This window comes from Tiliqua scincoides, chromosome 2, assembly GCF_035046505.1.
Source record: "Tiliqua scincoides isolate rTilSci1 chromosome 2, rTilSci1.hap2, whole genome shotgun sequence".
Taxonomy (NCBI): Eukaryota; Metazoa; Chordata; class Lepidosauria; order Squamata; family Scincidae; genus Tiliqua; species Tiliqua scincoides.
In genome coordinates, this window is record NC_089822.1 from 266,772,891 (window position 1) to 266,789,085 (window position 16,195).

Genomic DNA, 16,195 nt, shown 5'->3' on the forward strand with positions numbered 1-16,195 from the left:
CCAAGGGCAACCTGAAGGGGAGAAAGACCGGTGCCTAAGGGGAAAGAGAGAGGCCTCCAGAGGGAGAGGACTAAGGCTCGCCCAGGAGGCTGGGGCAGAGCCCTCCCTGACCTTGGACCAGCCTGGACCCAGAGAGCGACCCCTGGAGAGATGGGGTTATTGGGACAGGGGCTCAGAGCCAACTATACCCCATGGTGGCCAGCTGCCTGGGGGAGAAGCACAGAGTAACTGGGGCCCCCCTAAGGCCAGCTAGCCTGACCCCAAACAGCTGGGTTGCAGCCTTCAAGAACCCTGACCCCTGACTCAGAGATGCTGGGCAAAAGGCTCGGGCTGAGGCTGCCAAAGAACGGGAAGGGACGGGTCTGGAACCTACCAGATGACGATGGCACGTGTCAGCATGATGTACGGTGGGCTGTGACGTAACAGTCCACATGAATGTAAAACGGCTGACGCAATTAAACCACCTGTGTCAAGCACCTGTACCTGCCTCCCATCCCTTAATCTGCCGCCAACCTCTGCGCATCGATCGGGTAAGCCCCTCGCTTACCCCAGTGGCTTACCCACTTACCCAGTGGTTACCCCTTGCTTACCCCAGTGGCAACCCCAGGGAAGGGGCCTCCTCCCGCTATGGACATTACACTACCCCACCCTCTCCCCTCCCTCTTTGGGAAGGGGCCCAAAAGAAATTTTCTATCTTGATAGAGTTCCTCTCAGAGGCCTTGGTGGAAGGAGCTTCAGCTGGATTACTTCACGTCAATAAATCCACATGAATTTTCAGTACTGCTGGCAATTAAAATTAAAAGCATTATAATATCCATGAATTTCGGCTTCAAAAATAGCTACTCAAGTGAGCAATGGTGACATCTTATAGAAGATAGTATTAAATTGGGTGAAACTTTTACTCAACAAATCTTGTCATCAGTGAATTCAGAGAAATTGCATGCGTGTCAGTATTAAGTAGAAATTAGGAATGTCCAGTTTTGGAAATTAAAATGATACAGACATGACCAATTACAGTTGTGCTCTTCCCTGCAACCCATTTTCACCGCCCTCTCTCACAGCACCAGAGGTGTGATTGATGGGAAGCTTGAGATGGCCAAAAGGAGGTCCCTGTTTGCACAGCGCAGGAGGTAGCACATACACCTCACGGCGTGTGACCTGTGATATACTTTTCTTCTAGAAATCTGCTCAATCCCCTTTTAAAGGCCACACACCATGACCCCGTCCTGTGGCAAGGAGTACCACAGACTAATTACTCAATGGCTCAAGAATTTTTATTTTGCCTGTTCCAACTCTCCCACCATTCCTTGTCCACACAGGGATGCTCTTGTCTTCTCTTTGAAATGTCCTACAGGCCCCCCCGCTCTGGAAGCAGCTCAATTTTCCTTTGGGGGGGGGAATGTGATGTCTGGCTTTCTTTCCCTGAATAAATTGCCTCCATTTTGTCCCTGTCTTCCCCTACATGAAGATGTTCGTGCTGCTGTGTGGTTCTGCCTAAAAGTCACCATACCTGGTGCTGGTGTTGAAAGCCTCCCTCTCAGTTTTGCTCATTGGGGCATGGCAGGTGAAGAGGCAACCTGGAGGAATCTTGGCCTTAATAATAATAATAATAATAATAATAATAATAATAATACAGGTATTTATATACCGCCTTTCTTGGTCGTCAGATTTCTCCTCAGACTTTAATTCAAGGCGGTTTACATAGGCGGGCTGTTTAAATCCCTGTAGGGGTTTTTACAATTAAAGAAAGGTTCTTTCTTTCAAGAACCACACAACATTTCAGATGGAACTTTTGCAGTCTGTTATCACTTTCTGGCCTCTTCCCACATAGGCTAACAAGCAGCTCCTTCCAAAGAGCAGGTGGAATAACTCGGCTCAGCTTGTCAGCTGCTTCAAGGTCTCGCCATTCATGGTGCCGGTGGCCTCGAACTGGCGACCTTCAGATGTTATCTTCAGGCAATTGGAGGCTCAACCCTCTAGACCAGACCTTCCTTCCTTGGCCTTCCTTCACTTAACCCTGCCTGTCCATAGTGGAGCCATTTACAAACGTTCCTTTCTCCTGCCACCACATAAAAAGTTCTGCATAGCTGATCACACAAGAAATGGAAATGTGCTTTTTCCTTCTTTACTTAATAAATATCTTCTTTGATAAGCTCCGTTTTGTGGTTACTGGTACCTAATGAAGGGCAGTTTGGGGGTGTTTGTTCTGCTCTCCGTGTCAGTGACCCAGAACTGCCGGACGCTGCAGAACTCGACCCCTCGCTCAGTATGCCTGCCTAATTCCCCCAATTGGAGTTTAGTTCTGGGATGGGCAGGTCCAAACCATGTGAGTACACATGTAGCAACAGACATGGGTGCCTGTGGCATAAAGTCACATCAAACCTGCATTCAGCATCAGTCAGAGCCATTTCCCTCTTCATCCTCCCTGCCATGGAGGGAGATAGGTGGCCAAGATTCCCAAGACAGACCTGCTCGGTCAAAATGCAAACATTGCCCTGGAGTTGGTGGCCATTTCCTGGGTGCAGGGGGGGGAGCCTTGGGCAAGTTTCGCAGAGCCCACTGCTCTGTTTGCGGCTCAAGCCCTGGCCAGCAAGTCAAAGTCCTTGCCAGGGCCTTCTATTTCATCCCACCTGAACAGCCTCCAACATTTGAGAGTGTTTGAGATCTTTGAGATCTTGGGGTGGTGGTGGACAGGTCAATGAAAGTGTAAACCCAATGTGCGGCGGCAGTGAAGAAGGCCAATTCTATGCTTGGGATCATTAGGAAAGGTATTGAGAACAAAATTATAATTATAATTAATTATAATATTAATTATAATGCCGTTGTACAAATCTATGGTAAGGCCACACCTGGAGTATTGTGTCCAGTTCTGGTTGCCGCATCTCAAAAAAGACATAGTGGAAATGGAAAAGGTGCAAAAGAGAGCGACTAAGATGATTACGGGGCTGGGGCACCTTCCTTATGAGCAAAGGCTACGGCGTTTGGGCCTCTTCAGCCTAGAAAAGAGACGCCTGAGGGGGGACATGATTGAGACATACAAAATTATGCAGGGGATGGATAGAGTGGATAGAGAGATGCTCTTTTCCCTCTCACATAACACCAGATCCAGGGGACATTCACTAAAATTGCGTGTTGGGAGAGTTAGAACAGACAAAAGAAAATATTTCTTTACTCAGCATGTGGTTGGTCTGTGGAACTCCTTGCCACAGGATGTGGTGATGGCGACTGGCCTGGATGCCTTTAAAAGGGGATTGGAGAAGTTTCTGGAGGAAAAATCCATTACGGGGTACAAGCCATGATGTGTATGCGCAACCTCCTGATTTTAGAAATGGGCTTTGTCAGAATGCCAGATGCAAGGGAGGGCACCAGGATGAGGTCTCTTGTTATCTGGTGTGCTCCCTGGGGCATTTGGTGGGCCGCTGTGAGATACAGGAAGCTGGACTAGATGGGCCTATGGCCTGATCCAGTGGGGCTGTTCTTATGCCTGGGATGCCCCACGTGCTGCAGCCCAGAGGTATTGCAGGCCCACCCCGACAATTGCAAAATGGGGCCAAGCGAGGGTCAGAATCGAGGGGCATTGTTCAGTGTTCCTCCTGAATAGGTGGAGGGGCGTCCGCTGGCACCCTCAGGCTGCCAGCAGAGCATTTGTTGGTGGGGCAGGAAGGGAGCAGAGGATGGGGCTGTGCAAGTCCATCCAGGAGGAAGGCGATTCTGTTCCCACAGTGCCTCTTCCTGCGCTGCCTTTGGGGCTGCCTGGCTGAGCTCCCCCTGTGTGATGGCTGCCTGCAGGAGGGGGGCACCTGGCACTTGGGAGCTGTGATGGACTTTTCCTCCAGAAACTGTCCAGTCCCTCTTGGGGCATCCAGGTGAGATGCGCCACCACACCCTGTGGCAGGGGGTTCCACAGGCGGAGCTTCAGGGCTGTCCCCAGCAGGAGAGAGGCAGCGCCCCCAGCAGGGGGAGGGGGGAGCTGCTGTTCGCTGCAGGGCCGGCTTAGCAGTCCCCAGCAGGAATCCGCAGGAGGAACTACAACTCCCAGGATGCCCCGCGCGGGATGAAAGATGGCGCTTCCTCCTGGAAAAGGCTGCGGTGAGGCTCCGCGGAGGGGAGGGAGGCAGGTGCGGAGCCCCAGCGGGACGCTGCAGACGCTGCCCGGCCGAGGAAGAGCAGGCTCTGCACAGGGGTCTGCGCCCACAGCCTGCACCTGCCCTTGGGGGGCACGCGTGGGGAGCAGGAGGGCAGTCGGAGGCTGTGGTCGTCGTGTGGCAGGGGGTTCCACAGGCTCCAGGGGGAGGAGGTTCAAGTACCCGGATGAGGGGGAGATGCAGAGAAGGTGCTGACCCAGTGGCAGAGCCAGAGGGGTGCAAGTTTCAGGGAGACCCACCCCTCCCCTTCGGAGACACCCCAGGCCTCCAGAGCAACACGGAGGCGGAGGCAGGGGGGCTGGAGCCACCCAGAGCACGTGGGGCCCCTCGGCCTCCTGGTAGCCAGATCTGCACCTCTGAGCCTCAGACCTTCCGCTCTGGCTTCAGTGGCTCTCCTGGCCTGGCCTGGTCTTGGCACCTGGTCTCTGCTGTGACGTCACCACTAATCATCCTGGGGGAATGCTGTGAGTTCTCCCACACTTGGTCTTGCTTTGTGGATGTCTGATGTTCTCTGCTTTGTCTTGCCATAACCCCTTTAAGACAACTCTCTGTCTCTTCATTAGGTCTTCAGTACTGAAAGGAAGAATCAGCAACAGACCTGGCAGAACAGGATCCCTGTGGTGCTCAGAATCCCTTGACTGGGTAAACTGCCTCCCTGCAGCACCTCCTTCCTTCATGGTGAAAGTTTCCTCCCTTTGGTCAAAGACCCCATGTGATGAAGCCTTGCTGAGGAAGATCCTCCAAGCACTGCCCACCCTCCAGCCCCAGAGCAAACTGTGTCCAAGTTCTTTTGTCCATAGCTGCTGTCATGGCGGATGGACTGAGCTAAACTGGGAGCATCCCTTCTGCCTGGACATGGCTGTGGAGCAAGGGGGAGAAGTAGCTCTGGGTCTGCACCACCAGCCTGCACTAGAGGAACATGTGAAGCCGGGATTGAAAATGGAGCAAGAGGAGCCAGAAAGTCCTCAACCAGAGTCAAGGCTGGAAGAACCAGAGGACCTCTCCTCTGCAGCCCAGATGGGGGCTCTCGTGCAGCATCTGAACTGGGCAGAGCCACCTCACCTTAAGCAGGAACCAGAAGAGGGATTGTCATCCCAGCAGTGGGAAGCACAATGGCGGGAGTTCCTTGGAAAAGTGCAGACCCCTTGTTCCAGAGAGGGAAGCCCACAGCTCCCAGGAACCGTGCCATGGGGTGAGACACACGTGCTCTGACCAGCTGAAAGCTGAAGGCAGAGTGAGAATGTAGAGTGCTCAATCTCTGGACTCTGCCTCAGTTGAGGCAGCCCATAGTAACATAGAAACAGTAGAGTAAAATACCTGTATTAAAGTGGGTTAAATGACACAAACTGTTGTGGAAGAAAAGCCACTTTGCCCTAATTCTTTTTAAATCAAGGGCACAATCCTGCCAGCTTGCCTCCCAACACTTGCTTCCTGCAGCAGACCGGGCAGTGTCTTGCTGACAGTGTAATCAGGTAGAAGCAGGGCCCAAAGGCAGTAGCCCCCTTGCCTTTCGCACCCCACCCTGCCTCCAGATTCATGGATCTTTTAGCGCACTGAGAGACCTGCCCTCTATGCCTTCGTTTCATCCCATTGTCAGGTTAGCTGAGGTCATGGGACTTGCCACATCTTCCTGCTGTCTCCTTAGACTCTGTCAACAGGCAGAAGATCAGAACTGGAGCCTGGAAGAAAAACTTTTAGTTATTACCTGAGTTGGAGGAATAAAGTCTCCATTCCGTCTCTTGCAGGCAGTGGAACGGCCTCAGCATCGTGTTCTGGGTTGCCTCCTCTGTGGGCTGGAGAACGACCAGCTGCTGCGAAGTCTGCTCAGGTAGGGGGCAGGTGACCAGGGAAGCCTGCAGGGAGCGGCGACAGAAAGGGCTGCCTCCTTTGCTTCTTCCTCTCCTGTTGCTTCTGGTGCTGCAAGATGTGGGGGTGCCCATTTGCAGAATATTCCACAGGAATGCCATCAGAAGTGCCCTTTTGTGCAAATGGCAGGGGAGGGGTGGGTCTTCCTGAAACTTGCACCCCTGTTGCCTGGTGTCATCTGATCACATTGGTGGGAGTCAGGAGGGACAGGGCTCCTTCTCTCCTTTGCTTGCAGGAATGGAGGTTGCTCACAGCGCCTGTCTGAGAAGCAGCTCTAAATACTCTGCAGTTCAACAGGGCTATTTGCAGAGAGAGGCAGGAATGAAGGTTCATTGTGAATCAAAGATGTAACTGTAGGAAGCACCATGAAATGTTTTGGGCCTGTGTAGTTTAAGTAGAGCTTATTTCCACACAGCACTGTGCCCAAGAACTGGAGATGACTAGAGCCATCCGTGTGCATGTGCTGTTCTCCCAGATGATACCCACATGTAGAACCTGAGCTTCTCCTGCTCCTTTGAGAGACTTCTTGCCTTCTTGCCCTGGACCACTGCTCAGGCAGGACTCTGTCTGCCGCTCTGCTGCCGCTCTAGGTGGACAAGCAGAGGTTGAGCTCCAGGTGCTATTAAGTCTTAGAACAGGTGAGGAAGTGTTTCCTTTGAAAGGATAAGTCACTCTGCACATGCCCAGGAGCACTTTCTCCATCTGTCCTTTACAGAAAGGTTTTGCTCCACTTCAAAGGGAACCCAGCACATGCTGAGTTAGTTTCAGCCCCAGACGCTGGAAAGTTTGCTAACAGAAAGAAGGGGACAGCTGCCAACTCAGTTAATAAGCAGTGTAAATGGGCTCTCCCTTGATGGGGGCCTTCAGAGCAGCCATCTGCTAGGGTGTTCTAGCTCTGGTTCCTACACTTGGAGTGGATGACATAGCAGGACCCTCCAGATCCCAGATTCTACACAGACCACAAGGACTGAGGCGTCACAGAGTTGGCTGCCAGTGCGGTGTGCAGGAGGGGTCTCCAAGATATGGCAGGGGGCTTTGTAACTTGAGGAAGGACTGCATGGGGGCCTTCTGGAAGCAGAAGTTTGGTGCAATACTTTTTGTTTGTTGTCAATCTAATGAACAAAACTGAAAAACTCAACTGCCTTTGCAGAAATGCAAAGGGTTGAGCTTTGCAGGAAAGTATCAGGTTTCCCTTCCTGGAGTCTCTGAAATGTGTCTTGGGTAGGGATAATCTGTGCCTTTCTTCATTCAGGCTCAGGTGTCCTTTGAGGAGGTGGCTGTGTCTTTCTCCAAGGAGGAGTGGGCTCTGCTGGAGCCAAAGCAGAAGGCCCTGTATGCAGAAGTGATGCTGGAGAATCTGGAGAACGTGGCTTTTCTGGGTAAGTCAGGACCCCTTTGCTTAATCTCCCTAGATCAGGGGTCTCCAAACTGTGGCCTGGGGGCACATCCAGGGCCCCCACAAGATTTTATCCAGCCTGCAACAACTTAAAATATTTTTAATTGCTGATATTTTTGCTAGCTTTTGATACTTTTCTGCATTATATATCATTTCTCAGTTTCAGCACAGCCTTGTTTCTTAGTAATGGTCACATTTCTCTTTGTTCTGAATCCTCTCGACTTATTGATTCATTTAAATTTCATTCATTCCTTTATATAACTGTTTTTTTGTGTGTAAAATATACAGTGTGGCTCTCCAACTGAAACGTTTGGAGACCCTTGCCCTGGATCAGGGGTGCCCAAACCCCAGCCCTGGGACCACTTGCGGCCCTTGAGGACTCCCAATCCTGCCCGCTGGGAGCCCCCAGTCTCCAATGCGTCCTGGCCCTTTGGAGTCTTGCTGGAGCCCGTGCTGGCCCAACGCAACTGAGCTCAGTGTGAAGGCCTCTCGTGTGAGCTGTGGGGTGAGGGCTCCCTCCACTGCTTCTTGTTTCACGTCTGTGATGCAGCAGCGGAAGCAAAGGGAAGGCCGGCCTTGCTTTGTGCAAGGCCTTTTATAGGCCATCATCTATTGCAAGACCTTTGTTCATTCATTTAAGTTCCATCTCTAATGTATTCATTTATATAAATTTATTCAAATTTGAAATTGAAATTAACTCTTTCTTTCCCCCGGCCCCCGAAACAGTGTCAGAGAGATGATGTGGCCCTCTTGCCAAAAAGTTTGGAAACCCCTGTCCTAGATGCTAAAACATATGGATTGTTGTTAGTGTTTATCACCAATGATTCTGCAGACGAATGGGAAGAAATGCCGGGATGGGACGTTTCCATAGTGACAAAGGTCTTTAAGGGAGGGGGCTGTGGCTTTGTGGCAGAGAAGCTGCTTGGCATGCAGAAGATCCTGAGTTCAGTCCTTGCTGCATTTCCAGGTGGGGATCTGAAAAACTTCCCCTAAGTCCTGGAGAGCCATTCCGGGCCGCTAGAGACCAACTCCAAGGCGAATGCCTGGCATGGCTCCAATGGGGAGGGGCCGCTTGAACGGCAGGGTGACGCACCTGCAAAACGTAGTGCTTTGCACCCCCTCTAGCTATGCTACTCTCTGCATCTTGTTTAGGTTGTGAGCCCTTTTGGGACAGGGATCCATTTAGTACTTTTATTGTCTGTAAAGTGCTTGTGAGACCTGCCTCCCTCTCCACCCCATAGCCTCAGCCGCTTCCAGGTGCCGCCATCTTGCCTCGTGCACAGGGCATCCTGGGAGTGGTAGTTTCCTCCTCTTGAGTCCTCTTGGCCAGTCCTGCAGGGAACAGCAGCTCCCCCTTCCCTTCCCCTACCCCTGCTGGGGCACAATGACTCTCTTCACGAGCTCCTGTCCTCTCTTCTGCCGCCTGGTGGGTCGCAACCTGATTGTGGTGGGTCACGAAGCTGCAGCTGACAAAGTGGCAGTGGAAGACACACGGAGCCCTGCAGAGTGGGGAACTGGATGGTTCAACTCCAGTTTAATTCGCCTTCTGGAAGCGGTCCATGCCTGTCCTGGAAGCTGCTTCCAGCAGCCCCAAAGCGCTCTGATGGAGCCTTTCTTACACTAAGCAGTGGCACAGAAGGCTCCTCAGAGCCTGGGCTGCCTCCTTCATTCCCCCACTATCTCAAAGGGGGACAGAGAACGCAGCAGCGTGGAAGGTATTGTGGTGGTGATGATGATGTCACCACAATTACTTCTAGGTCATTGGCGAGGCCACACGCTGGCCATACAGTGAGAAGTGCAGCAGACAGAACTCCCCATGTTGACTGTCCAACTGTGGTTGGGGAAAAAAGCCAACCGTGTTGTAGTTGCCGTGGGCCTGATAATGTCTTGTGGGAGGCCGGATTTGGCCCCCAGACTGTAGGTTGGAAACCCCTGTGCTTACTTTCCTGGGAGTCATATCTGCTGAATCCATTGGGTTTACTTCTGAGTATGTTTATATGCTAGAGGGTGTGCATTGGAGGATCCACCTCTCTGATGCTAATCAAGATTCTCTCTGTTCCAGGAAGGTGCAGACAAGACCTTGAGGATCAGAGGGAGTCACGTGGGGTGTCACCGGAAACAGCCTTGCATGTTGTAGTGACTTTTAGAGATCAGGATGGATCAAGGAGGCAGGAGGGAAGACCAGCACCTGTCAGTGAGAAAGCTGCGTATCGAGACATCTCAGTGAAGCAGGAGGGAAACCAGAAAGAGCAACAGAGAAAAAAATCTGATGCTTATCAGGGTGGGGATTTGAGTGTCTTCCTAGATGATCCAGAAAAAGAAACTAAAAAGAGGAAGGAAAAAACCCTTCAAAGTGCAAAAACCTTCAACAGTAAATCAAAACATGAGAAACCAAATAAATGCCTGGAGTGTGGAATGAGCTTCAATCAGAGGACACACCTCACTGTGCATCAAAGAACCCACACTGGGGAGAAACCTTATAAATGCATGGATTGTGGAAAGAGCTTCAATCAGAGGGCGCACCTCACAGTGCATCAAAGAACCCACACTGGGGAGAAACCTTATAAATGCTTGGAGTGTGGAAAGAGCTTCAATCAGAGGGCGCACCTCACTGTGCATCAAAGAACCCACACTGGGGAGAAACCTTATAAGTGCGTAGAGTGTGGAAGGAGCTTCAGTGAGAGGGGACGCCTCACTGTGCATCAAAGAATCCACACTGGGGAGAAACCTTATAAATGCTTGGAGTGTGGAAGGAGCTTCATGCAGAGATCAGACCTGACTGTGCATCAAAGAATCCACACTGGGGAGAAACCATATAACTGCCTGGAGTGTGGAAGGAGCTTCAGTGAGAGGGGACGCCTCACTGTGCATCAAAGAATCCACACTGGGGAGAAACCTTATAAATGCTTGGAGTGTGGAAAGAGCTTCAGGCAGAGATCAGATCTGACTGTGCATCAAAGAATCCACACTGGGGAGAAACATTATAAATGCTTGGCGTATGGAAAAAGCTTCAATCACAGGGGAAGCCTCGCTGTGAATCAAAGAATCCGCAGTCGAGAGAAACCATATAACTCCCTGCAGTGTGGAAGGAGCTTCAGTGAGATGGGAAGCCTCAATGTACATCAAAGAATCCACACTGGGGAGGAACCTTATAACTGCTTGGAGTGTGGAAAGAGCTTCAATCACAGGGGAAGCCTCACTGTGCATCAAAGAACCCACACTGGGGAGAAACCTTATAACTGCTTGGAGTGTGGAAAGAGCTTCAATCACAGGGGAAACCTCACTATGCATGAAAGAATCCACACTGGGGAGAAACCATATAAATGCGTGGAGTGTGGAAAGAGCTTCACTCAGAGGGCAAACCTTGCTGTGCATCAAAGAAGCCACACTGGAGAGAAACCTTATAAATGCTTGGAGTGTGGAAAGAGCTTCAGTGTGAATTCAAGCATGACTGCACATCAAAGAATCCACACTGGGGAGAAACCATATAAATGTTTGGAGTGTGGAAAGAGCTTCAGTCAGAGGGCAAACCTCACTATGCATGAAAGAATCCACACTGGGGAGAAACTGAAGCAATGAAGACTCGGAGTCACATTTCAGGGTTCAGGAAGGAATGAAGCCGCTTTTCCGAGCCCCCCTTCCTTCTTTTATTTCCCCCTCCTTTTGCCCAGTACAAAGGTCAGTTGTGTAAACATTGCAAGCTGCTTAGTCCCCTTTTCCATTGTGCTGTATCATGATTGTTTACCGGATGTCACGCTGTTAGCTCGTGATCAGGACGTGCTCAAAGTGTGCTTCGAGTGTGGGGCAAGTGTGCTTGCCAGACTGCCACATAAGGAAAGGGTAAGGTCCGGTATTTTCATGATTGTTTACTTCAAGAAACCATATAAATGCTTGGAGTGTGGAAAGCGCTTCACTCAAAGGGCAAGCCTCACTCTGCATCAAAGAAGCCACACTGGAGAGAAACCTTATAAAGGCTTGGAGTGTGAAAAGAGCATCACTTAGAGGGCAAACCTCGCTGTGCATCAACAAATCCACACTGGGGAGAAACCACATTAATACTCAGAACACGGAAGGAGCTTCAGGGATCACTCATCCTTTCCTTCTCATGAAAGAATACTGGAGCTGAACCATTTAAACTTTTCGAGTGTGGATGGATGACTACCACAGGGCAAGGCACACAAGGTGCACACATAGGGTAGGTTCCTATAGGCCCAGGAATGCATCCATGACACTCTTTAACGCATTCTCAAATCTTGGAGGAAGTGGGCCTGTTACTGTGGCTCTTTGGCTTGTGGATCTGTTTGCCATGAAGGAGTGTATAGGAGGTCAGGGATACAGCTGTGCGGCTACTGCTGCTGCAGAAGTACATTTTGGTGCACAGAGGACACTTTCCTTTCTGGTGGGAGCCTAAATATGATGGTGCTAAATTTCTGCAGTGACTTCCTTTCTTTCAAAGATTCTAGAGAGACCGAGGAGTGTCTTTGTTTTCCATATGGCTGCATCTAGGCTACCGAGGCCTCATGGTGAGGTAGACCTGGTCTCCATATTGAGAAACCTGTCCACCCCCACTGCCCCCCTTCTTCTGTGGGAAGGGACCCATAATTAATAATAATAATTTTTTATTGTATTGGCAACCTTCAGTCTCGAAAGACTATGGTATCGCGCTCTGAATGGTGGTTCTGGCACAGCGTCTAGTGTGGCTGAAAAGGCCAATCCGGGAGTGACAATCCCTTCCACACCGGGAGCAAGTGCAGTCTGTCCCTGGTCTGTCTCCCTGACTATGGGCCTTCCTTCTTTGCCTCTTAGCCTCAGACTGTTGGCAAAGTGTCTCTTCAAACTGGGAAAGGCCATGCTGCACAGCCTGCCTCCAAGCGGGCCGCTCAGAGGCCAGGGTTTCCCACTTGTTGAGGTCCATCCCTAAGGCCTTCAGATCCCTCTTGCAGATGTCCTTGTATCGCAGCTGTGGTCTACCTGTAGGGCGCTTTCCTTGCACGAGTTCTCCATAGAGGAGATCCTTTGGGATCCGGCCATCATCCATTCTCACAACATGACCAAGCCAACGCAGGCGTCTCTGTTTCAGCAGTGAATACATGCTAGGGATTCCAGCACGTTCCAGGACTGTGTTGTTTGGAACTTTGTCCTGCCAGGTGATGCCGAGGATGCGTCGGAGGCAGCGCATGTGGAAAGCGCTCAGTTTCCTCTCCTGTTGTGAGTGAAGAGTCCATGACTCGCTGCAGTACAGAAGTGTACTCAGGACGCAAGCTCTGTAGACCTGGATCTTGGTATGTTCCGTCAGCTTCTTGTTGGACCAGACTCTCTTTGTGAGTCTGGAAAACGTGGTAGCTGCTTTACCGATGCGCTTGTTTAGCTCGGTATCGAGAGAATGAGTGTCGGAGATCGTTGAGCCAAGGTACACAAAGTCATGGACAACCTCCAGTTCATGCTCAGAGATTGTAATGCAGGGAGGTGAGTCCACATCCTGAACCATGACCTGTGTTTTCTTCAGGCTGATTGTCAGTCCAAAATCTTGGCAGGCCTTGCTAAAACGATCCATGAGCTGCTGGAGATCTTTGGCAGAGTGGGTAGTGACAGCTGCATCGTCGGCAAAGAGGAAGTCACGCAGACATTTCAGCTGGACTTTGGATTTTGCTCTCAGTCTGGAGAGGTTGAAGAGCTTTCCGTCTGATCTGGTCCGGAGATAGATGCCTTCTGTTGCAGTTCCAAAGGCCTGCTTCAGCAGGACAGCGAAGAAAATCCCAAACAAGGTTGGTGCAAGAACACAGCCCTGCTTCACTCCGCTTCGGATGTCAAAAGGGTCTGATGTGGAGCCATCGAAGACAACAGTGCCCTTCATGTCCTTGTGGAAAGATCTGATGATGCTGAGGAGCCTGGGTGGACATCCAATCTTGGGGAGAATCTTGAAGAGGCCGTCTCTGCTGACCAGGTCGAAAGCCTTTGTGAGATCTATGAAGGCTATAAAGAGTGGCTGTCGTTGTTCCCTGCATTTCTCCTGCAGTTGTCTAAGGGAGAATACCATATCAGTGGTGGACCTGTTGGCTCGGAATCCACACTGCGATTCTGGATAGACGCTCTCTGCAAGTACCTGCAAGTAACTTCACGTGGCCCTGGACTCCCTTGCCTTTGGCAAGGCACCTGGAAAAGACAGCATCCCTGCTGAAGTCCTAAAATGCTGCAAAGAGATCATCGTCACTGAGCTGCATGAAATCCTCTGTCTCTGCTGGAGAGAAGGTGGAGTACCTCAAGACATGAGGGATGCAAACATCATCACGCTGTACAAGAACAAAGGTGACAGGGGTGACTGCAACAACTACCGCGGCATCTCTCTCCTTAGCGTTGTAGGAAAGCTGTTTGCCCGAGTTGTACTAAAGAGGCTCCAGGTACTTGCAGAGAGCGTCTATAATAATAATAATAATACAGGTATTTATATAGCGCCTTTCTTGATGGCCTTTCCCAGTTTGAAGAGACACTTGGCCAACAGTCTGAGGCTAAGAGGCAAAGAAGGAAGGCCCATAGCCAGGGAGACTGACCAGGGACAGACTGCACTTGCTCCCAGTGTGGAAGGGATTGTCACTCCCGAATTGGCCTTTTCATCCACACTAGACGCTGTGCCAGAACCACCTTTCAGAGCGCGATACCAGAGTCTTTCGAGACTGAAGGTTTACAACAACAACAACAACAATTCCTTGATCATCAGATTTTTCTTCAGACTTTAATTCAAGGCAGTTTACTTAGGCAGGCTGTTCTAAATCCCCATAGGGGTTTTTACAATTGAAGTAAGGTTCTGTCTTTCAAGAACCACACAACATTTCGGATGGATCTTTTGTGGTCTGTTATCACTTTCTGGCCTCCAGATTCCTCCCATGCAGGCTGACAAGCAACTCCTTCATCTCTCCAAAGAACAAGTGGAATAACTCTGCTCAGCTTGTGAGCTGCTTCAAGGTCTCGCCCTTCACGGTGCTGGTGGCCAAGAACTGGCGACCTTCGGATGTTATCTTCAGGCAAACGGAGGCTCAACCCTCCAGACCAGAACTCCTGCCCTAATAGGCTTTGTACCCCCTGATAAAATTCCTCTCAGAGGCCCTGGTTCCAGGCTGCTCTTGCAGCAAGGTGGGGGCTGACGAGCCTCCTTTTAAAGGACCAGAGCATGTAATACTGAGGGTAATAGCCGGGTGATGCAATCTTGCGGCATGGTTTCCTCTTCCTATAAAATTTGGTGGAGTTGCTGTTGTCTGGCCCAGGCTGTATCTGGCTGAGCCTGAGGTGGGCTGTGATGAGCCACGTGCATTTGACTGGCAGGGAGAGAGTCTTGCTGGCCTGGCATCAAGCCAGCCAGTCTGACAGAAGTGGAGGTGGTGGAGAGAACATAAGCACTGGGAGGGATGGAAGGACAATGGAGCAAAGGGGGAATGAGTGGATATCTGAAGAGGAGGACTGGAGCACGGGGGTGGAGCAGCAAGTGTGGGGCTGCTGGCAGGCTCTTAAGGCCTCCGTGCCAGGGTGAGCAAGAGAGTGCCCCTCTCCCAGATTCCGAGCATGGCCACACAAATCTTTCAGGAGAGGAAGAAGAGGATACAAGAGGGCTGGACGTGTCCATGGAGGACACATCTAGTCCCGATATCTCTGCAGAGCTTGGCAGTGGGCCTCCAAAATCCAAAAGCATAGGAAGGATAAAGTGGATAGAGAGATGCTCTTTACACTTCATATAACACCAGAACCAGGGGACATCCACTAAAATTGAGTGTTGGGAGAGTTAGGACAGGCAAAAGAAAATACTGTATTTCTTTACTCAGCATGAGGTTGGTCTTTGGAACTCCTTGCCACAGGATGTGGTGATGTACCCACCAGAAGTGATCTTGTCCCCAAAATGCCCAGCTCACAATACTGGGATACCCACCAGGCCCAGCTTTCAAAATCAGGCTTCTCTGGTGTAGGCCTTTCTCTGTCTTTTGCTCAGGAATGCTGCCAGTTAGCATCTACCATCCTCATTTTCAGAGACAAGCTGGCTTAACAAGATAAATGATGTTCACAAAATATGGGCCTCCAAAGAAGGACAGATGGTAACAAACAAATAGACCAAGGGTGTAAGACCCCGAAGGGACTAGGGTAAAGTGTTGTGGTTGATTACCAAACCTTCAGTAAAGTACATCCTGTATGTAAATAATCTGCCAATACACATTGTACTGTGCTTCCTACAGAACATTTCAAACTGCTCAGGGATGCTGATTTTGCTTTCTGTCTGGTTAATTTTTCAAGGATGTTTACCCCTCTTTCTTTGTGCCCTTGTGTACCCCTCCTCTCTTCAGAACGCTCTATAAAAAGTGTATCATTGTAACCCATTCCTGTTCCATTACCTCCTTGGGGGTGGTCCCATTTGCAAACGTAGTAAAAAGCTTTGTTTTTCAGAAGCCCTCTCAATTCTCCTGTCCCATTTGTTTGCCTCTCCGTCACCCATCGTATACTGCTCCCATTCGGGAACAATGTCATGACTGGAAGTGACATCACCATTGAGCAGGACAATTTTTAACAATCCTAGGCTGCAATCTTACCCACACCCAGGAGTAAGTTCCATTGACTATCATTGTTAATAGAACAGTCATAGCAGCTTGTTAAAAGTACAGGTCTGGAACATTTCCCCAAATGCAGTCACAGACCATGTTAGCCTCAAGTCAAATATATTAAAATCAAAATATTGAAATGAATGGGGACCCATTTGAAATTGGCTTGCGACCCACCTAGTGAGTCCCAACCCACAGTTTGAGAAACATTG

At 50.4% G+C, this 16,195-nt stretch overlaps 1 pseudogene; it reads left to right on the forward strand.

Moving 5' to 3' along the window:
• The first annotated feature begins 4,062 nt into the window (after window positions 1–4,062).
• The window catches only part of LOC136640519 (zinc finger protein 107-like), a 28,842-nt pseudogene continuing 16,709 nt past the window's right edge, over window positions 4,063–16,195 (forward strand).